Below are 23029 nucleotides of genomic sequence, written 5' to 3'. Positions count from 1 at the left end.
TAGGCGTACTAGCGCCTGTTACGCCGGGGAATGCTTCCGTTAATTGGGAATCAGCTGGCCAGAAATTGAAATTCAGGGGGGCGACAGACCTCTAGCTAAGGTGAAATAGTATATGAGGAGAAACCTTGTGCATCGCAAGTTACTAGGAACATCTAGTATCAAGAAGAAGCGGTCAACTAGTGTCTTCTGTGGGATGAATACCGTGCAAGCAGAGACGTAAGATTTGCACGAATAAGGGAAGAGGAGTACCTTTTTCAGTTGCCGGTGTGGTCACCTCCACATGTCGCAGCGATCTTCTTGTTTTTCCCGGGGGAACCGATGTTTTGGAGAGCCGTTGTTCCTTGGACAAACCCATGGCCAAATTGTTGACTGTGTTGCCGTGGCCCTATATCAGCGGAGGGGAAGCAGATCCGAGGCGGCGAAGGACGGCGTAGCAGGAACAGCTCCGGTGCGGTGGACGGTGGCGAAGTTGGAGCGGCAGCGGTGAGGCGCAGGACGGCGTGGTTGAACTGGCTCGGGTACGGACTGCTCGGCCTCGGCTTCAACTACTAGCCGTGGAGGGCGTTGCGGTTGAGGTTGCGGTGGACGCCGACGTCGGGGTATCGGCTCCGGCGTGATGGAGGAGGGCGGCGGTTGATGGGTGGGATGGGGTGGCGGACGGAGGACGCCGGGGTTTCGCGGCTGGTGGAGAGGTAGTTTTGGCGCCCACGGAGTACGAATGGGGAATCGGACGGGTGGGGGGAACCATGTTTCGGTCTGGGACGCGCTTGTTTTTGGCTTTTTTGAACAGAAGATGGGACGCGCTTGTTTGAAATTTGGGGAAAGTACAAACTTTGCCCCCCTCTTAAATTTCGGACCTACTGCGGGTCGGGGGTAGGATGGTAATCCCGGGTGTCCCAAATAGTGGGCGGGAGCGATTTCGGCCGCGCGCATGTGTGCTTAGGCGGCCATTGTGTATGAATGTTTTTCGGAGGCGGTTGCGTGGCGTCTAGATGAAGCTACAAACCTACCCCGGTTTAGACCTTTGGACGTCGGGCCGGTAGGTTTCACGGGTCGGAGTTATTAGAAAAGTAATTTCCTTGTACTACCAAACATTGGTCTCACGCGGTTTCGGGCGAGTAGAGGCTCTTTTGGCGCTTCGTTCGAAATTTTGAAACACAAGCATTCACGTTTAGAGTACTCTTGAACTATGAGGATTGACCTAAATAGACAACGTTATATTTGACCTTGTATGTTTGAAAACCTCATTAAATTATCCGCTTCTTTTTGAAATTTTGACACTTGAAAATCCTATAACTACGATTATTTTGGAATGGAGGAGCTAAATTTGAATCTATTTTGTACACGACTACATATGCTATTATGTACAAAATCAGAGCAAAGATTGGTGCCCCCATAATTTAGGTATGGTTTACAAATGCCATGATATCAAATTCAAATAATTGAATGGACTTCATGTTGAATTCGATTTTTTTAAACCACCTTAAGTTGAATTCAAATGTATGCTAGTTCATAGGTAGCTATTTATAATGTTCATTGTGTAACTTTCGTATGTATAATGTGCTTTACACACACAACATGAACTATACTCACGTTTATATTCGATTGCTAAAGCGATGCATTGTCTGGAGTTCAAAATACTAACTATGTGGATCAATTGTGTCGAATAATAACATAGACATGCTCAAATTCGATAGAATCTAGATGTCTGATGGATCAATGACCGCTCCTTACGCGAATTGCAAATATCATGATCCCATCCTAATATTTGGATACAATTTATATCTTTAATCAATGTGTACAACAGTCTTTTACGTGTAGTTTCACTCTCCATCGGTGGTCTCTCACACATGCTCACACACTCTCTCCCGAGGTGTCTTTCTCGCACACATGCTCTAGATATTACCCTCCCTCCCTCTCGTAACCATTTACAACTGTTTTCACTAACCTTTATCACAAGCACTCTTCCTCTCGCAAACATACACACGCGCAATCCCCATCGACCCTTTCTATATACATGGACCTGCCTACGTGTCTCATGTACGCACATTATCTTTAGGCATGTCTCTCACGCATTGTCTCACACCTCTCTTCCTAATCGACGAGTATGATTCTAGCAGAGCATTCTGTAGGATGCCCCTTAAAGTTAGGTTGGATGAATAGTAATATCAGAGATAAAGGGGTTACCTTAGTCCGAGAACCTAGGGTTACAAATCCTAGCCGGCTTTGTCAGTGGACACAGAGTCCTTCACAATTCTGCTATCTTTGTCTTGTACGACTAGTCATCCATGGGTCTTCCTAAATGCGTCACGGGCCGACCAATGTGGCGCAGGACGGAACCGAACGAAGGGCCTCACCTCGACCCACCGGACCTCACGCGGTGACACACCCTCTGCCCCCACGTCTCATTATCTTCTCACACCCACACATACCAACACAAACACCACACACACAGAAAATTTCTCCTGGTGCCTCTATTCCCTCCCCCCTTGCATATACACACTCAAGGGAATGGAATCTCTCGTCGTGACGTCATATTCGTCTCTCTCTCTAGACCACTCTCATTTCTCGTGCTATCTCTCCCACGCCCCCCCCCGTCGGCCCCTCTATCCATGCCTCTCTCGAATACGTAATACACACACATACCTCTCTAGGCCCCGCCAAATGCATCAACTACACATTCACACATGTTACATCACGTACCCCATTGATCTAAAAAGCCTTCTCTTCACGTTTATTTCGCATACAACATTCCTTTTGAATAAAGTGTGGCCAAAAAATTATTTTAGAGTTTCTACATATATACAACATTACAAAGTTATATGGAGGAGTACGAACGCTAATTTGCATTGCATGGTGCCCACAATGATATTTATTCCGCACTGTGAATTTGTATATTTTTATACTATATACAAAGTTAGTCATAATAAAGAGAAACGAAGAGCATCTCTCTCTCCATCGCATACCCCCCTGTACGCCCCTTTCACGTATGCACACAAAACTATCTCCAGGTCCTCTAAAAGTAAGCCCCCAGAAAATTCACGCATGTTTCATCTTTCTCTCACGATATATGCAATGACGATCATTGTATTTGAAGCGAAAACACGATACGCACATTGGAATTCAGAATCCACTCATTACGGTCACCATTTACGTTTAGTGGTTATTATACAGTCACGGGCTCACCGTACAACTCTGTATTTGCTCATGACATGACTAGTTGACCAGTTAAACGCTCCACGTGGCACCTCTAGTGTTGCATCACATTATCTCACTACCATCGTGCCCACCTGTCGACTTGTATCTACTCTACATCTACACTCTTATAAAATACATAAAATACACTCTTATAAAAAACAGAGTTGGTGATGATGGTGTGCCTGCCATCCTGCAATATAGGTCGTCCGATTTATATCTGACGGATTGGAAAGAAACTATGGCAATTTTGCAAAAAGGTACCCACACACCTCTCCACATGTGCAAATAAGGCCTTCCCTCGTTCATCCTTTTCTCTCACAAGATAAACAAGTCATACAAATGCATCTTGATGTTACGTGCAACGCACGGGCAACTTGCTAGTAAGAATGAAAATAAATGACAAAAAAATATTTGGACGGTGGTTCGAAGTCATGACCGCGGGCACAGTGGACAAGGTGGCCTTGTATTGGTATGCTGAGCCATCTGTTTTAACACACAGGAACTAGTGTGGTGATTATACACACACACGCATGCACACGAACTGCATCCACGCAACACTCACACGAACACATGCACCCACGCACGCATGCACATGACCTGCATCCATGCAACACTCACACAAACACCACACGTACACACGCACCCACGCACGCACGCAACACTCACATGCACACACACACGCATGCATGCAAACACTAGTACACCACACGACCAACACACACTCTCACGCTCAAGTGCTCAACCTACACGTGTATGCGCACACATCAGGCCCTGACAGACACATACACAACCAGGTGATTCCCACGCACGGGTTGGAGCCTTGTCGCACCTGCGTAAATTTGTGTTTATCTGACCTTTTCCTTATGCGAACTGACAGGTGGGACCCACAAGGAACATGGTCAATTTAAATAGTCAACATGGCGCCACGCAGACTATTTGGCCGGTCAACAGAGTGCAATCCGATGCTGAACCGTGAGCAAGCGACCGTATAATCACCGCAAAACGTATATAGTGACCGTAATCAGCTTATTCTGAAGTTCGGTGACCGTATTATGCTTTTCTCTCTGTAGGCCCTCCAAAACTACATATCTACACGTTCTCGCATGTTACAGCACTACTACTACACTCTAACACAATAAATCATATGTGTTTTTAGTTTTACTACATATCATATTGTTACTTATAATTATTCAGTTTGCATACATTAAAATTGCCTTTGAAATGTATGGCCAGTATCATCTACCGCGCGGGAAAAATCCCGCCCTTTCCTGTTTAATCGGGTTTGTATCGATGGATCGTGCGAAACAGCAAAACTATAGTACTATACAGTACAAGTGACAGTTCACTGGGCCGTCGTGTCGTCTACTCCTCCGTCGTAAGAGTGGAGCGCTCGCTTTCATAAATCTTCTAGTCCCTTTCGCCGACATGTGGGACATCAAGCTACCGGGTCCACGTGCCATACCGGAATACAGTGCAGAGCAGCCGGGGTGAAGCACCCCAGTCATGGCGCCGGCGTAGTAATGAGCAATGAGGCGTCAAATCACAAAGCTGCACCTTTCCCACAGTTAAGTTGGAGGGACGAAGTAATAATGCTAAAAAAAGAAGTTGGAGGGACGAAGCAACCATCATTTCACTCGTTGCTGAATCCGCTTCTCCCTCATCTTCTTCAACTTAACCACGTGTTGCTTCTGCCGTTGTTCTGCCTCATGTGGGACGCGGATCGGCTTGGTAAAGCACTGACACGTGGGACCGCATGTTAGCAAACCGCCAGGACAACGTCCTCCGAAAATAAGAAACCTCCCCCGCCATCCGCGCGGCAAAATCACCTCCTTTTTACTAATCTTGATTCTATAATTTTTTAGATCAATATAATTGAGATTTGTATAGATAGCACACAGGAGCAAAACCAAGTGGTACGGTTAAGGGCATCCACAATGTGTAGCCAAATGTGAAAATAGCTTTTGGCATCGTGGGAACCATTGTGGACGGTGTTGCCAAAGCCAAAAAGATGGAACCGAAGCTCCCTGGTTGATTGATTGAAGGAATAGAAAAATGCAACGTCTCTCCTCATTCTCCCATGCTTGGACGCATGTAGTACAGTATAGAGCACAGAGTCTACTCCCCTGTCCCTTCTATCACAAATCACAAAGCAGCGAGGCATCAAATCACAAAAGCACAGACGAGGCAACCATCATTTCACTCTTCGCTGACTCCGCTTCTCCATCGTCTTCTTCGAGAAACCATCTCACCGCACTAGTACTCCTAGTAGTACTAGTCCTTTGGTTCAACGGACTTCCTGGATGCAAATAAGGCGGTTGTCTCGGCTTGCAGGCGGCACTTGCGAACGACTTACCGTGGTCTCCCTCAATGGTGTTCTCCGTTGAACGCACTTCGCCAAACCACAAAAAAGAAGATATCGTCAACGTCACCGCAATGGGGATGGAAGTCAAATATAGTTACTACCTCCATTTTTTTTGTACACAAGGCCAGTATATCAAAATTAAAATTTGCAAAGGGCCACTAACACTAATCGAGGCAAAATTGATGGGGTTAGCAACCAAGGACATTAATATCCCCTACATGCATGCGGAAGTGAGAAGGTTGGTTTGCATGTCGCTGCATTGATCAAGCGATGAGGAGTGAGATGGTTAGCTCTTTGGTCTTTGGAGAAAAAAATACGCATTAATTGACACGTGAAACGAGGATTTGTATCGATTAAATCCCGCGAAGGAAAACCCCGCCTTTCTTTTTTAACACTAGTACTCCTAGTACGTACGTACTTATCCTGTTTGGGTCTAGGCCTTGCATTGCCAAACTTCGCCACACATTTTTGCCAAGCTTGCCTAAAGTTTTCAAAATGAGAAGGAGGTACACTTGCGCACGGCTGTCGCGGTCGCACCGCACCCTCACACGGTCGCTCCTGCACGCCGCGGTCGCACCGCACCCTCACACAGTCGCTCCTGCACGCCGCAAACCCAACCAAGGGAACGCACCCTCACTGACACGTGCTGTCGCATGTGAACAAACCAAACTCAGCCATCCTATCGCTGACACATAATTTTCGTTCATAGAGTATGTTTATCCAACCGCATGTTGGGGAGTATCTGTACGGCCCGTGCGGTGGTCTGTTGGGGAAGAAGAAGAGGTGAGGAAGAAGGAAAGAAGGGTTAGGAGACGTAGGATATTCATCCAACCGCCTGAAATGGTAGACTGACCCAAGTCAGGCGACTTTCATAACAAATATAAGTTTTTACACAACAAAAGATCCATAAAAGAACAACATAAAGAAAAACTATCACTACTCGCGGAAAGAGACGGCCTCGTTGTCTTTGGCTGCCGGCGCGAACCAGCCATAGCTGCCGACGTGTGTCTCCACATCGTTGTTGTCCTCGGCCTCCAGCTACTCGTTCAAGCGGAGCGTGCGGGCGCTCTGCACGGACGAGAGCACAGCCCGGTTCAAGTCGAGGACGTCCGGTTCCGCCTGCAGGAGGGCCTCGATGGCAGCGGCATCCGCGCGCTCCGCGTCGAGTCGAGCCTCCGCCGCCCGGTTCAAGTCCAGGACGTCCGGTTCCGCCTGCAGGAGGGCGTCGATGAGAGCGGCATCCGCGCGCTCTGCGTCGAGTCGAGCCTCTGCCGCCCGGTTCAAGTCCAGGACGTCCGGTTCCGCCTGCAGGAGGGCCTCGATGGCAGCGGCATCCGCGCGCTCCGCCTCAAGTTGAGCCTCCGCCGCCCGGTTCACATCCACGACATCCGGTTCCGCCTGCAGGAGAGCCTCGATGGCAGCGGCATGCGCGCGCTCCGCGTCGAGTTGAGCCTCTGCCTCCCGGTCCTCCTTTAGTATCGCCATGTTGAACCGCTGGTCCGCCTGCACCATGGGGGACTCGGACGCCGGCACGAAGTCGACGTCCATCGTCTCATACCCATCGGGGGCCTTCTGCGCCGCGACCTCCGCCATGAACATTGGATCGGCTTCCTCCTCCTCGTAGCTTGGCTCCAGAGAACTCGGGGATTGGCCCGCCGCAAAGCGAGCTTGGGAACGGAGGTCTGTGGCGCCGACCGCCGCCGCGATTTCTGCGCGGCGCTCCGGCGTCAGCATCTTGTAGTAAGTGATCTTGCGGCGCACCATGGCTTTCCGGCGAACTAGGGGACGCTTGATGCGGGCTAGGGGATCGAAAGGTGGGGGAATGGGCTGGAGATTTGGTGTGGTTTTAGGGCAGTGGCTGGCGTAGGCCGAGCAGCGAAGGTTCTGGTGTGAATAGTGGTTCCGGTGACGACCGGTCAATCGGTTTTGACTGTACATCGCTCTTGTCGCGTTCGCGTTGCAGCCCGGCACGCTGGACCCTCCACGTCGCTCACCGAATGGAACGCGCTTCGTCTTGCGTTTTCGCTCGCTTGTGGGACCGCAGTTGAGAGCAAACCGACGTCCGTCCCCCTCCCCCGCCCGCGTCATTTATTATACTACCACTCCCTCCGTTTTATGCGGAGTAAATAAAAACAGAGGGAGTATACTACGGATGAGGATCCCCTGACGTGGCCGAACCCATTGAGTAACTGACATGCGGGGCCTAGCAAGCATGGGGTCCGCCAGTAAGTGACCGAAAGGGAGGGCAAGGTAGGGATACCTACGTCAGAGGATCCACTTCCACTACTACTCCCTCCTTCCATTTACTATACAGGGCCTAATGCATTTTTCGAGGCTAACTTTGACCAAATGTTAGAGTAATAATATATGACATGCAACTTACACAAAGCATACGGTCAAATTCGTATGTGAAAGGAGTTTCCAATGATATAATTTTCACATTATACATCTCATGTACTATTAATCTTGTCGATAGTCAAATTGGAAACCATCTCGTGTGCAAATCTAGGAGTACGTATGAATCTAACAATATTGATTGGGCGTTGTTGAATGTTGATACCTTCTTGATCAAAGTAGAGATACTTTGACTACACATAAAACCTATATGTAAACTAGAAAGGATAGGAGGGAGTATATTGTACGTTCAAAAACGAAACGAACATTGAATACCCTTTATATATGATTTGCGGATGCTATGATCACCGGTTCAAAATTTTGAATCCGCCTTAGGTATCACGTGCCCCCACTCGTTCCCTCTCGATTTCATCTCGGGGTCCGGAGATCTATTGAAAGAGGACTAGGGTGGGTACATGCGAATGATACTCGGCGGAATGTTCAAATGAGGCATGCGGGAGGATGGACTCGACTGGAGGGCGACATGATCGATGGAGAAGAGGGTTGGAGAGGAATGAGAAATAAGCAAACGCCACATGATTATACTTGAACTGCTCAAATAAACAATAAGTTGTCTCGCTTGGCCTACATAGTGAAAGGCCTAATGCGCAACGCGGAGCACTGACGCTCGAATATGGCCGGGAAAACAGGGAAACCGACATGTGGGGCACACCCGTCGGGACGACGTAGCGCAGACTAGTCCAATGGAGGAGCTGGCCCACGACCTCCTCGCCGCCGACAACCGTTCATGTGGGTCGTTGGGGCCAACAACGGGGCGCAGCTCCAGCACCGCCTCTGGACACGGCGACCGCGGTGAGCGACACGCTCATATCGTCGCTAGACACGGTCGGTTTCAGTGTGCCGAGGGTGGCGTTAGTGCTGTGGCACGACCAACAGTATGTTTGGTTTGTGCCCAAGGTTGCCCCATCAAAGCATTGGGTAGCCAAAATTTTGGTTGAGGTATTGGTTGCCCATGATTTGGCCGACATTGGCAAGAAAAATGAACTAGAGTTGGCTAGAGTTCATTGGCATGCCAAAAAAATGGCAACCATCCAAACAAAGACCAATCTTTGGGTCATGACCAAAATTTTGGTTGAGGTATTGGTTGCCCATGATTTGGCCGACATTGGCAAGAAAAATGAACTAGAGTTGGCTAGAGTTCATTGGCATGCCAAAAAAATGGCAACCATCCAAACAAAGACCAATCTTTGGGTCATGACCAAAATTTTGGTAAGGTGCACTTTGGCCACAATCCAAACACACCCCAACACCCGGCTCGTCGAGGATGCACGGGGCGCCGCGACGCGTCCGCGGAGTGGTGTAGCGCGGCCAACTGCATCCTCTGGACCTGAGACCATGCCGGGTCGTCTTGCTTTTTCAATGACATGCGGGGATCGCATGTGAGCAAAGGGCATCTCCAACGTTGCCACGACCGCAGCTGACTACCCTGGCACACCAAAACCCTCGTCCCTCGCGCCGTTGCGCGGTGCGTTCCCAGCCGGCGCCAGCTTCCCGCCTTCATGTCGTCCGTTCGTATGTCGTCGTTAAGAGGCTCGGTGCCTGAGGAACCAACTCCGGCGACTTAATGACGCACCCGGACGCTTGGCCTCACCGGAATGCGCTACTTAAAGCGGCAACGCCCAGCTAACCTCCACACCATAGCGCATCGTCCTCCTACCTGGCACCACATCCGCCATGACCGCAAGTGCGAACGCTCTGCGGGAGAGCTTGTCTTCGGGGATGAAGCTCGAGGTCGCCGCCCTCGCTCAAGTCGCCTCTCGCGACGCAATAGCGGCGTAGCCGGACGCGGACGCGACCGCACAAGCGGTGGCCACGCTGGCGGCCGACGACGGGAGCACCGTCAGCCACGCGTCCTTCTTGCCGCCGTCCAACGTCCGGCACCGCCGAGGTCGGGGACTCCTCCGAGGATGAGTAGGGCATGGGAGGCGGCAGGGCATGGTGTGCCAACTGGCCGGTCCGTCTCCCATGTTCTACTTTTCCTCGCCGGAGACCGCACCTTCACTTCACGGGTCTTGAACCCCGCCCCCGTACATAGAGATCGCAGATGGAGGACGTCGGTCGCCGCCGTAGAATAGGTTTAGGGTCGGGTTTCTTTTATTTTTCTGTCATATAAAAGTTCGAAATGTAATGAAAATCTGCCGTGTTTGCATTAATCTCGGCCGGTGTATATGAACTTTCACAATAATATACATATTGTAGGAGTACTAGCAAGATGCCCGTGCGTTGCACGGAAGATCAAGATCTTGTGGGAGAAAAGGATGAACGAGGGAAAGCCTTATCTTCAAATGTGGAGAGGAGTGCGGGTAAATTGTCATAGTTTCCTTCCTATCCGTTAGATATAGATCGGACGGCCTATATTGCAGGATGACAGGCACACCATCATCACCAACTCTGCTTTTTATTGAACCGAGACAAATCTAACATGCGAAGTAAAATAAACACATAGGGTCTATACATACACAAATTATCTTAGGCACTCCAATAGTACGTTCACTACACATTCACGCATTTCACATCTTTCTACATCTATGGGAACCTACAAAAGGGTTAACGTAAATTGCCTCTCTCTCTCCTCCCCTGATTTTCATGGTGGTGGGCCCCTCCCTCCCCCCAATCTACAATCAACAGCTCACACGTTTCACATTACGTTAATTACGTAACTGGGATTACGTAGGTGTAGCATTACTCGTCCTAAAAAACCCAACTAAGCCAACCTCACAGCATATCGCGCGGGAAAAGACCCGGCCGCGCCGTTTTAGTCGGGATTACCGGATTACTAGTAGTAGTATCGATGGATCGCGCGAAGCAACACATTTTTTTTGAGGGGGCGAAGCACCTAGTTTTAAAAGGAAAAAAGGTGGTACACTCACAGCACTCCTGTCGCGGTCGCATTGCACCCCACACACGTTCGGTCCTGCACACGGCTCACGCAAACGGAACGCGCTTCGGCTTGCCTCTTCACTAACACGTGGGACTGCACTTGGAGAAACCGACCATGCGCCAAACTCCCCCCGCCCACCGCGCGAAAATCCTCCCCCCCCACACACAAAAATTCCCCCCAAATCCGATTCATCCGCCCTTCGGCCAACTAGCCAATAATATTCCCCAAACCCCCCCCCCCGTCCCCCTCCACTCCATTCGCTCTGCCAAAGCCGCCCTTCCCGCCGCGCCAATACGTCGGCGCCGCAGTTCGTCGAGGGGATGCACGGTGATCCTCTCGCTCCCACAGTACGCTCTCGTAGACTGCCGTCCTCTAGCCGTGCTGCCACCTCTGGCTACGTTCTTGTGGAGGCGCACGGCGGTCAGCGCCGCCACCGCTGGCGACGTTCGTGTGGAGACGCATGGCGGTCAGCTTCTCCCACGGTACGCGCATTCTAGACTGAGGCCCCGTTCATGTCGGTGTAGCGCTGAATGTTAGCTGATAGACGCTGTTAATCTCACTGTTTGCCGAAGTAGTTTACTGTCAATATGCTCTGCTTAAGAAGCTTCCTTGCCCTGTTCTGCACTCAATCTGCTTAGCTGAGATGGCATGCCAAGGCCGATTAGTTGCTAAAATATCCTGCCATATATTTATTGTGACGTAGATTGCCATGGTCTAGTAGCCAATCTGTTAGGTGAAATAGCTCTACACCGTTTTATACTCGATCTTTGTTGCTGCGATGGCCTTCGATAGTTCGATGGCTGTGTGCTCGGCCTCATTGACTGCTGAAACAGCCTGCCATAATTTAGCACTCAAATCTGTTTGCTGAATTAGCTTTACATATATTTCGTTACTTAGATCTGCTCGTCCAAATATCTTGCCATAGCTTTAGACATCGACCTAGGTATTTTTTTCTGGACTTCATAAAAAAGCATATATGTTTTTCCTGTAATATCTAGTAGAAGAACTAATTTGTATGTCTAACAGATGGACAGGACTTGGATAACTTCTGCTCGAAGATTCTCCGCTGCATATGTCGAGGGGGTTGAAAACTTCATGAACTTTATCAGAGCTGAGTACGGTGGTCCGAAATCAGATGTGCTCTGCCCGTGTAGCAGTTGTATGAATTCAGTTACAAGACCCCAGTCAACTGTGCAAAATCATCTACACTTGTATGGGATGTCGGTCACATATACTAGGTGGGTTCATCATGGTGAAGCTGTGAACGTCAATGTTATTGACTACGTGGAAGCAGCAGATCACCATCTTGATCTGCCTGATGCTCAGGTGGAAGAGGAGGAGGAGGTGGTGGTGGCGGAGCCAGTGAGTTTGACCAACATTGAAACAATGCTACGAAATGCTCGTGCATTCCGTGAACTTTCACCTGCAGAAGAAAAACGGTGGGCCCGCATGTTGGAACAATGCAACGTTGCTGTCACCCCAGGAAATAAGCTGTCAGTATTCTCAGCTATGGTCACCTTTCTTCAGGTGAAGACATCTGAGCGGATGACCAACAAATCATTCGATGCGATGTTGGCTGCTTTCCGCAAATCTTTCCCAGATGCGTCTGAGCTGCCACACACCTACAGTAAAATGAAGAATTTCCTTCGTGCAGTTGGAATTGGATATGATATGATCCATGTTTGTAAGAATAATTGTGTTCTGTTCCGGAAGGATTATGCCAACTTAAGTGAATGCCCGAAATGCAAATCATCAAGATGGAAAGATGGCGATGCTGTGAAGAGGATTCCTCATAATGTTCTGAGACATTTTCCAATTACACCAAGATTGCAGAGGTTGTTTCATGATGCTGAAACAAGAGAGGATGTACTGTGGCATTCTAGGAACCAGGAGTACAGAGATCAGAATGTAATGAGCCATCCATCTCATGGTAGTGAGTGGAAAAGCTTCAATGATAAACACAAAAAGTTTGCTGCTGACCCGAGAAACATTAGACTTGGCTTAGCTTCAGATGGATTTAACCCATTTGGCCACCAGAGCGCCACATATAGCATGTGGCCAGTGCTTGTTATCCCTTACAACATGCCTCCAAATGTCTGCACCAAAGAATCAAACTACATGATGGCCTTGCTCATCCCAGGTCCAAAAAGTCCTGGAAAGGATTTTGATTTGTTCATGGAGCCTCTTGTGGAGGAACTTCAACAGCTATGGAAGGGTGTTCTCACTCGAGACCTATATAGCAGCCCACCAGCTGATTTCTTTCTGCGTGCTGTTATAATTTGGTGCATCCATGATTATCCGGCTTTGGGCACTATGTCAGGGCGAACGACACATGGTTACAATGCATGTGTTCGCTGTGACAGGAATCCGCTGTCATACGCAATACTTAGCAAGATCTGTTACATTGGACACCGCCGTTTCCTTGCCAAGGACAAGCCGCATCCTAGAAAATACCGAAGACATGTGTTCAATGCAAAGCATGAAAACCGTGATGCGCCAAAGAGGCTCACCGCCGATGAGTTGCAAGTGGAATTAGAGAAGGTCAGGCATATTACACCAGGAAACCATCCTGGTAATGGTAGCGGGAAAAGGAAGCATGGCAGGGCAGAAGAGAGATTATTGTTTACCCGCAGGTCCACTTTGTGGGACTTGGAGTATTGGAAAGATTTGGATCTGCGGCATAATCTTGATGTGATGCACATCGAGAAAAATATATGTGACAGCATTATCGGCACACTTCTTAATATTGAAGGCAAGACGAAAGATACCTTAAAATCTAGGATTGATTTGACACACCTGGGTATCAGAAAGGATTTGCAGGTGCAAGATGAAGGTAAACCACGGGATATGGCACCAGCTGTGTACGTCTTGGACAAGGTAAAAAGAAAAGAATTCTGCGAGGTCCTGTCACGTGTGAGATTCCCACATGGATTTGCTTCCAACCCTGAAAGGAGAGTCAGTGCAGATGGAAACAAGGTACAAGGGTTGAAAACTCATGACTGCCACGTCCTACTTCAAAGGGTTTTACCTGTTATCCTTAGAGGATTGGGCCGCCCTGACTTATACAGAGCAGTTGCAGAGTTGGGACAATTCTTCAGGGAACTCTGCAGTAGAAATATCAGGATAGATGCTTTGGAGCGTCTTAGAGACAAGATACCAACTATCCTATGCGACCTTGAGAAGATATATCCTCCAGCCTTCTTTGATGTGATGGTGCATTTGGCTGTTCATCTACCTGATGAGGCACTACTTAGAGGTCCAGTACAGTATGGCTGGATGTACCCTATTGAAAGGCGGCTAGGCACTTTCAAGGGCTATGTTAGGAACAGAGCTAGACCCGAGGGTTCCATTGCAGAGGCCTACATTGCTACAGAAGCGTTGACATTCTGCTCAAAATACATTGAAACAGCTGATCAGCTTAGCAAAGAGGTGGGTGAAGACAATCCCGGGCTCAATGTTTTCGATTATTCTGTTCGAGTTACAGGGAAGAGTCGACAAGAGGACAAACCTAAAGATTTGGACAAAATGGTTTGGTATGTGTTGAATAACTGTCCTGAGATACTACCTTATATCAAGTAAGTGCAGTACTGCAGCTTATACATCGTAATCTACTAAACTTGCAGCACATTCTTATATATTTAGATGTTTGACGCGATCACTATGTTGTGCAGCATCTACAAAGAGGAGTTACTGCCGCAAAATCCAAGAAACATTGACAAACTGGTTATGGCAGGATTTGCGAAATGGTTCAAGAACCATGTAAGCTTTTGAAGTGCACTGTCAGTTTTTTTAATATATTGAGTACATAAGATGATCAGCTTGTCTATTTTCTAACCATAGGTTAAGAAGATGCGGGAGGATGGGCAGGCAGTTGATGATGCCCTTTACTCACTAGCAATGGGTCCTGATACTCGGGTAAGACATTATGAATCTTGCGTTGTTGGAGATGTGCGCTACAACACCCTTGCACGAGACGAAGGCAGGAAGACACAAAACAGTGCCATCATGAGCACGGATACGTATGACAAAGAGACAACTGAAATGTATGCTAACATAACAGACATTGTTCAGTTGCAGTATATCTCCAGTTTCGAGGATCATCGGTGTGTGGTTCTGTTGTGCTGTCGTTGGTATAACCTGTTTTCCAGGATCGCAAAACCCAGAGCTGATGATTATTTCAAATCCATCAATGTCAAGGCGGCGTACCAGACCAACGAGCCTTTTATTTTGGCAAATCAAGCAACACAGATATTTTTCTTGGAAGACACATTTGCACGTAGCGATGACTGGAGAGTATTGCAAAGGTTTGAGCAGAGGAATTCGTTTAATGAAGTTGCACAACAAGATGATGCTTACACTGCTCCTGATGTACAAGATAACACAGATGTTCCTAATATCTTTGAGAACCATCACGTCAATGACGCCGGCGAAAAGATTGCCTGTCGTGCTGTGGACATACAAGAGTTGATCAAGAAGAAGCCAACGTTCGAGGACGTTGAGGACGAAGAAGAAGATGACACCGTGGGGAATTACGATTCAGACTGATACACATGGCGAAGATGTTGACGCTGCTGCTGCGGATGATGATTACATTGCTTTTGTCGTATTTGCCTGTCAGAAGACGTTTTTTATCTACTATGTGAAATTGTGTTTGCTATGACAACTGAAACCTGATGAACATGTTGTTTAGTATTTTGCTGTGAGAACATCACTTGTTATGTATGCTGATTTGTGTTTGGTGATTGTATGACAACTAAAACATGATGACATTGTTGTTTAGTTGTACTCATATTTGGCTGTGAAACTTGAATTTGATGACATAGTTTGTTGTTGGACTGCAATTTGCTCGACGTCTTCGAATGAGAACAAAGCTGACCCGACAGGGCCTCTGCTATTTATTTATTTATGAGCAAAAGGGGATACCCCCTGATTTCCGTTAATAGAAATCATTAGATGTTCACAACACTACGCCCAGCCTGCTACACAGGTTTCATTCATTACTAGTTTCAGCAAAGTGCTCATGTCGTAGCCACTGAATACATCACGAGTGCTACATACACTGCAAATAAAGAGACAATCATCCTACAGAGCACATCGATTTTGCCCATTATCTTCACAAGCTCTTTCATCTCCTCATTGCTGTCAAGGCCGTTCAGCAGCTGTTGCTTGGCCATGATCAGAGGAACTGCATCTTTAACCTTCTGCTCTGCATCTTCCTCTTCTGCCGTTCCTTCAGTTACTTGTCCAACACCCCAACCTGCTGGTATTGGGATTCCTCGGCTAACCAAATAATCAGCGTAGTTGCATTCCCCCACATCAGCAACTTCCCAGAAATACAAATCACACGAATCTTCCCTTTTCTGCACGAATCAAATTGGAAGATCATCAACCAAACTATTAAAAAAATCAGCAACTGAAAGCAGCAGAACAACACTTAAACATATTATTACCCCATGATTCGGGCATTTGTAGAAGACTCGGCCAGGGTTGAGGATTGTGGTTGAGACGCGACGGATGACTCTGCGTGATTTGCAGCAGTGGCACCACACCAACGGCAGCGGGTTGCGATGAGCAATCGGCTGCGGTGCGCGTGCCGGCGGGGGTGTGATGAGACCCACAGGCGATGGTACGGGTGGCGACTTGGCGCATATCTGGTTGTTGCCTGCTGAAGAGCAGGTGGACGAGCAGCCAGCGGACATGGTTGCTGCGGCCAGAGCTTCTGATGCTAGGCAGAGTAAGTAGAGAAGAGGAGAAGCGAATGTTGGATATGTTAGTTTCATTACTTGCAGAGTAGCATAGCACCATATATAGTCATAGTCTAGGTTTGGATTCGAACCAGCTACAGGAGCACGTCTCTCTTTTTTCTAAAACTCGGCAACGTCTCTTTACTGGTACACTAGCTTGTTCTGTACGCCTTCCCAAGTCTTTGATTTTCTTTCCCTTTTTTTGCGAGGAAGGAAGGAGGACAAAATTGAGAGTTCCTGGGACTCGAACCCAAGACCTCTCGGTTGAAAACCAAGGGTGCTAGTCACTTATGTGGCGAACGTTCCCTGTGAGGAGGACGGCAGACGAACGCATTTTCCTCGCAGTTTTCTTCCTATATATAAAAAGTATGCTACTTGGTGTCCGCTTAGTCAACAAACGATTGTGCCAACCTTGACCGTTGGATTGACATTCAACGTCTGTCGTGTTTCTTCAGTCTCTTCTTCCTCGAGCCGCCAAAGCCAAACCAGCGCCGGCGGGACCGCCTGCTCCCGCCTCCCACGGCTGGCTGTGATCTTCCCCGGCTCCTGTTCGTTCCCGTCCGAGGCCTCACCATCGTCCTCCGCCTTGGTTCGCTCGCCGCGGCGCCGCCCTCCGGTGTTGTCAACATGGTCAACAACCGAGAGGAATAAGGAGATGACTGTACATGGTGAGGATGACAGTAGGGACCCAGCAGCGCGCGCAGTAATTTTGTTTTTTCGGGACGGAGAAGGGTATCAACTGGGTTGTGCGGGACCCGTGGCCCGTCTAGCCCAGGCTTTTATTTCATATGTTTAGCACATGACCAGCCCAGTTTGTTTTTTTCCATTCTGAAAAATGGCTAGCCAGCTATTTTGTTTTTTGCAGAATAACCAACATAGGCCTACTTGCTTTTCTACGCCCTGCTGGGCCGGAAATCTTTCAAGACGAGGAGGGATGCATTTTGCCCAGAAAATGGGCTATAAGTAATAAGAAATGGGCTATAAGTAATAAGAAATGGGCTATAAGTAATAATAAATGGGCTGTAAAATGAAAAAATACAGCAAACAGGCAATTAGTTCCAAAATACTGTTTTCTTTCGGATTTTGATATTTTAAATTTCATTGTTTTTGTGCGGGTAAAATTTCATTGAATTTAAATTAAGGTATATTTAGATTTAAAATTAATTTGAATCTGGCTAGAAATTTCGGGCTGTATGCTGTTTGGGACAGATTTGGAGGCTGACTTGTGGGTCTACTAGGTTGACGTGTACTTTGGCTTTATGAACTTAGTCCACAAACGATTCTAGCAGCAGTGACCGTTGGATGTTAATCCAACAGCCGTGCTGCTTCTTCAATATGAACGATTCTAGCTCTAGTGACAGTATGATATCCATCCAACGGCTGTAGTGCTTCTTCAACCTCTGGTCTTCTTGCTCCAGCCGCCCAAAGCAGCGCCGGTCGTGCCGCATGCTCCTGCCTCCCGTGGCCGGCTGTGCTGCCGCGGAGGCCTCACCGCCCCCTACTATTCCCACCGCTGGCCAGGCCCTGCAGCGACGGCAGCCTCACACCACAGCCGAACCAGTGAACCCTCGTACTCCTCTCCGCGCGGGCTTCCACTGCCGCGTCTTCCCCGGCTCCGCGTCGTCCCCTTCCTAGGCCTCACCGTCGTCCACCGCCGTGGTGCTCTCGGCGCGGCCTGGTCAACATGGTCAAGGAACGACTTCCATCGGACGTGGGACTATACGTGGAGGAGGCTGACAGTCTGGGTCCACGGCCGCAGCAAGGAAGTGCCTCCTTATTACGCGGAAAATAATGATTCCTCCACCTGACAGGCTGGGACCCACCGACGGGCCACTGTAGTTTCGCGAAAAAAACGTTTCCCCCTGACTGCTGGGACCCACCAGCTACATCTTCGCACGCAAGGAAGTGCGTCGGGCAAAAAAAAAAATGATTCGCCCCCTGACTACTGGACCCACCAGCTACATCTTCGGACGCAAGGAAGTGCGTCCGGGCAAAAAAAACGATTGCCCCCCCTGACTGCTGGGACCCACCAGCTACATCTTCAACGCAAGGAAGTGCGTCCGGGCAAAAAAAACGATTCGCCCCCTGACTGTGGGACCCACCAGCTACATCTTCTTACGCAAGGAAGTGCTGTCCGAGCAAAAAAAAATGATTCGGCCCCCCTGACTGCTGGACCCACCAGCTACATCTTCGCACGCAAGGAAGTGCGTCCGAAAAAAAACGATTCGCCCCCCTGACTGCTGGGACCCACCAGCTACATCTTCGCACGCAAGGAAGTGCCTGACAGTCGGGACCCACCTGGTCGAAGCGTACGTAGCGTTGTCATTCTGGTCGCGAATGTGTACGTACATATATACTGGTCGATGTAGAGGCGCACACGTGTCGTAGTAGAGGCGCGCACGTGTCGTAGTAGAGGCGTACACGTAGCATGTACACGTACATAGGGCAGTGTGCAAGAAAGAAAATAGGCCACGTATGTGTACATACGGGCGGGCTCTTGAACGCCTACTCGCGCATACGTACGGCCAGGGCTCGTGTACATGGCTGGGTCGGAACGGAGAAACATCGTCGTCGTCGTGTTCATGGGGAGCCAACCGGCTGGGTCGGAACGGAATGCGTCGTCGTGTTCATCGGGAGGGCTTGGACGGAACAGCGATGGAAACGAGGCCTGGCGTACCGCAGAACGGAGGAAACGGCCTTGTGTTCGACCGGCCACGTTCGAAACGGGATCCTGTTCATCGGGAGGGGTGTGGCGTACCGCAAAATGGAGGAAACGGACCTCCTACGGTCGAAACGGGGGTCCTGTTGATCGGGAGGGGTGTGGCGTACCGCAAAACGGACGAAACGGACTTGTGTTGGAGCGCTACGGTCGAAACGGGGGTCCTGTTCATCGGGAGGGGTGTGGCGTACCGCAAAACGGGACTCCACGGGATACTGTTCATCTCCACCGTCGACCTCCTCCAGCCTCCACGGGCTACTGTTCCACCGTCGACCTCCTCCAGCCTCCACCTGCGACTGTTCATCCACGGGCTCCTGTTCATCCAGCCTCCACCGCGCGCTACTCCACCGGCTACTGTTCAACCACCCCTCTCCACGGGCTCCTGTTCAACCACCCTCCACGGGCTACTGTTCATCCACCCCTCCACCATCTACTATTCATCCAGCCTCCACGGGTCGTCCTGTTCATCCAACCCTCCACACCACGGGGTCCTGTTCATCCAGACAACGCCACGGGTCCTGTTCATCCACTCCCACCGCTCACTGTTCATTCCACCCCCCCCCGGCAACGCTCACTGTTCATCAAAGAGGCAGCATCGATCGGCTTCAGTTAGCAGTAGTAGCAAAGGAATCGATCACTCGGGTTCAGTAATGCATAGCCTGCAGTGCAATCACTCGGGTTCAGTTAGAGCCCAACGCCTCACACACACGCGCGTACGTGTATGAGAGAAACGCGCATCGCTCGGCCCTCGACCTCCCCACCGTAACCGGGAACTCCCCGAAATTTTCCTCCCCTCGCTTCTACCACGGTTTTTTCCGTCATGGACGGCCCAAAAAGAATGTCATGCAGCTGCGTCTCTAGCCCGCCCAGGACGAAAAGCCCATTTTCTGTCATGATTTTTTGTCATAGAAGTAGGAGCCCACCACATCTATGATGATACCGGGTTTTGTCACAATTATCGTCATAGAAGTGTCATATGTATGAATAGAAAAATTTTCGTTCGGCCCAAAATGTCACAGATGTGTCTTTTTTTGGTAGTGTACGACGTTGTTTCGCTGCCGCATAGTTGTCATGATCGAGGCCCCTTTGTGTTCACTAAATAATCTACATATTGTTCAGGTGCACCGTGTGTGCCGCTTGGCCTCGCCAACTGTTGTAATATAAACTCTGATATGCCAGTATCAATAGTGGTTGTTTTCTGTACCAAGATGTTGTGTGTTGCCAGAAGACAAGGTCTCTGGGCTGGCAATGCATGGTAAACCGGTTGCTCTGGGCCGGGGTGCCACACATTGGTTAATTCCACTTAAATGGTACTCAATGTATGATCAATCAACTATTTTAAGTAAATGATGAAAGATTTCGACACATAAGTGTTACTCCAAATCTGAAGTCCATAATACCCGAACAAATTGGGGTCTCGGCTTCATTACTACATGTAGACTCTAAAGACTTGAAACCCCCCATAAAGATCGAAATCATAATACAGGGCAATGGGATGAATACTCACAGGAGCGGCCTCGCTGGTTCCTTCCTTCATCCGACTAGCTTGAAGAGAGCATCCTTGTTGAGGTTGAGTTTTTTAGTGTCTTCCTTTTGACTACTTGCAATGAAGTATAGCAACTCCAGTAGCTCATCGCTCATCATATAAAATGGATCGGAACAAGGTAGTGGATGGGAGGTGGGGAGACTGGGATAGAATGGGAGAGTGATTTTGTAGAGAATGCGAGAGTGTTGTTGTGGTACGAGAGGGGTGAGGCTCACTTTGGTGAACCGAACACACCACTGGGACTCTTGTGTGACCTCACGCGCAGCATATTGTCACGTCAATTCAATGTGAGGGCATGATAAATAATTAGACCGACGTATACTAGTACTACTATACTACTTACTAGTCGTATTTAGTGTCACATTTTAACCATAGGTTTAACTAACAAAATGTCAGTGCATGTCACTGAAAATTATACCATTGGAAACTATGTTCAAATATGAATCCAACGATATAATTTTTTGTGACATGCATTTACATTTAGTTAGTTAAATTTATGGTCAAAATTGGACACAAATTACGAAGGGGGCCAATAAACCATGAGGGAGGTAGTAGTACGAGTAGTGCAATATACGATATAGATGACTAGTACAAATTTAGAAATTGAGTATGAAGTTAGAAGGTTGTGCGACAGACATTGTAGGCTACATGAGTAATACAAAATATAATTCCCATTGGACAACACTTTCACCAACAAGTACGCACTTGAAGCCTAATATATATATATATATATATATATATATATATATATATATATATATATACTATTCTGATCACGGGATCAGAATAATATTCTGATCACAACATGAACTTCCCGAGTAACGCGCTTGACCTTCCCCAAGTACTAGGTTGAACTTCAGCTAAAAGGTGTCCAAATGGGGCTTGTGATGTACCGTTGGAAAGTTATGACACCAGTATCATGACCCAAGTTAAATTTTTGACAAAATGTAAGCGGTTTAAGAGCAGTTTTAAAAACCGTTTTTCTTCATACAAAAAACGTGAATCATATTTTTTATCGCATTTCTAAACCATTTATCGGAAAGAGGTAAATAATATGGCGTTGGAAAGCTGCTGCAAAACCGCTCCTTCAACATGTTGAAATTTTCTCTAATTTCCTATGGATAATGAGTAATTTGGAAAATCGTAAAATTTCATAAAAACTGAACAACCAGGTTCGTATTCTCAATATAATTTCTAAACGGCTAATCCAATTGAGGCAAATCATATGACATTGGAAAGCTTGTGAAAATGCGCTACTTTTTCATGTTGAAAGTTTTTTCTAATTTTGAACGGTTTAAAAGTAATTTAGTAAATAGTACAAGTTCCACCGAGTTTGTATTTTCAAGCTAATTTTTTAACCGTACGTCTGAATGCAACACATGATACGGCGTTGGAAAGCTTGAGGAAATGTGAAACTTTTTTGTATATATTGTTTCTCTCAATTCCTTATTGTTTTAAGTCAATTTTGAAAATGGCTAAAAACTTATTTTTGCCATAATTTCTACAAACTTTATCGGAATGGGGGCAAATAATATATCGCTCAAAAGCTACGGAAAATGCGAAAAAAATTATGTTGATAGTTTTCTCTAATTCCTAGCCGCTTTTAAGTAATTTCAAAAAACAGCGGGATCATGCGTTCTGCCTTTATCGTGAAACGAATTCTTCGAAAATGCATCGCGTGAAGAACTTGAACTTCTCAGCATGTCTACCTGAACTTCACTCTGTTTTTCATGTGTGTTTTTTCTCGTAGATATCCATCCACTGCTCATAGCTCTCCATCCATTCACCGGAATTGAGCAGGTGATATACCGATGGAAAGCTGCTGTAAACACGCAACTTTCCCGTGTTGATCATTTTTTCATACTCGCGGCGGTTTTAAAAGTTTTCATCTGAAATTCAGTGAGTGTATTAGTTGAACTTCCTGCTTTTTTCACGTTGAACTTCTGTGACGTATTTTTGTTTGTAATTTCTCATCCATTTTGTCATTGTTACATGAATGATATTCCTTTTGTACAAATCTCTCTCACAATAATTTTTTAAAACTTTCCCCGACCGAGGACTTGAACTTATAACAAAAAAATGGACCTTGCCTTTTATTTCATTTTTCTCATATCAAACACACACCATGTAGTACATGAACTTTTTCCATTTTTATAATTTGAAT

Source organism: Triticum aestivum, chromosome 4B, assembly GCF_018294505.1.
Source record: "Triticum aestivum cultivar Chinese Spring chromosome 4B, IWGSC CS RefSeq v2.1, whole genome shotgun sequence".
NCBI classification, from domain to species: Eukaryota; Viridiplantae; Streptophyta; class Magnoliopsida; order Poales; family Poaceae; genus Triticum; species Triticum aestivum.
The sequence above is the reverse complement of the archived record's forward strand: the minus strand, read 5'-3'. Positions refer to the sequence as shown.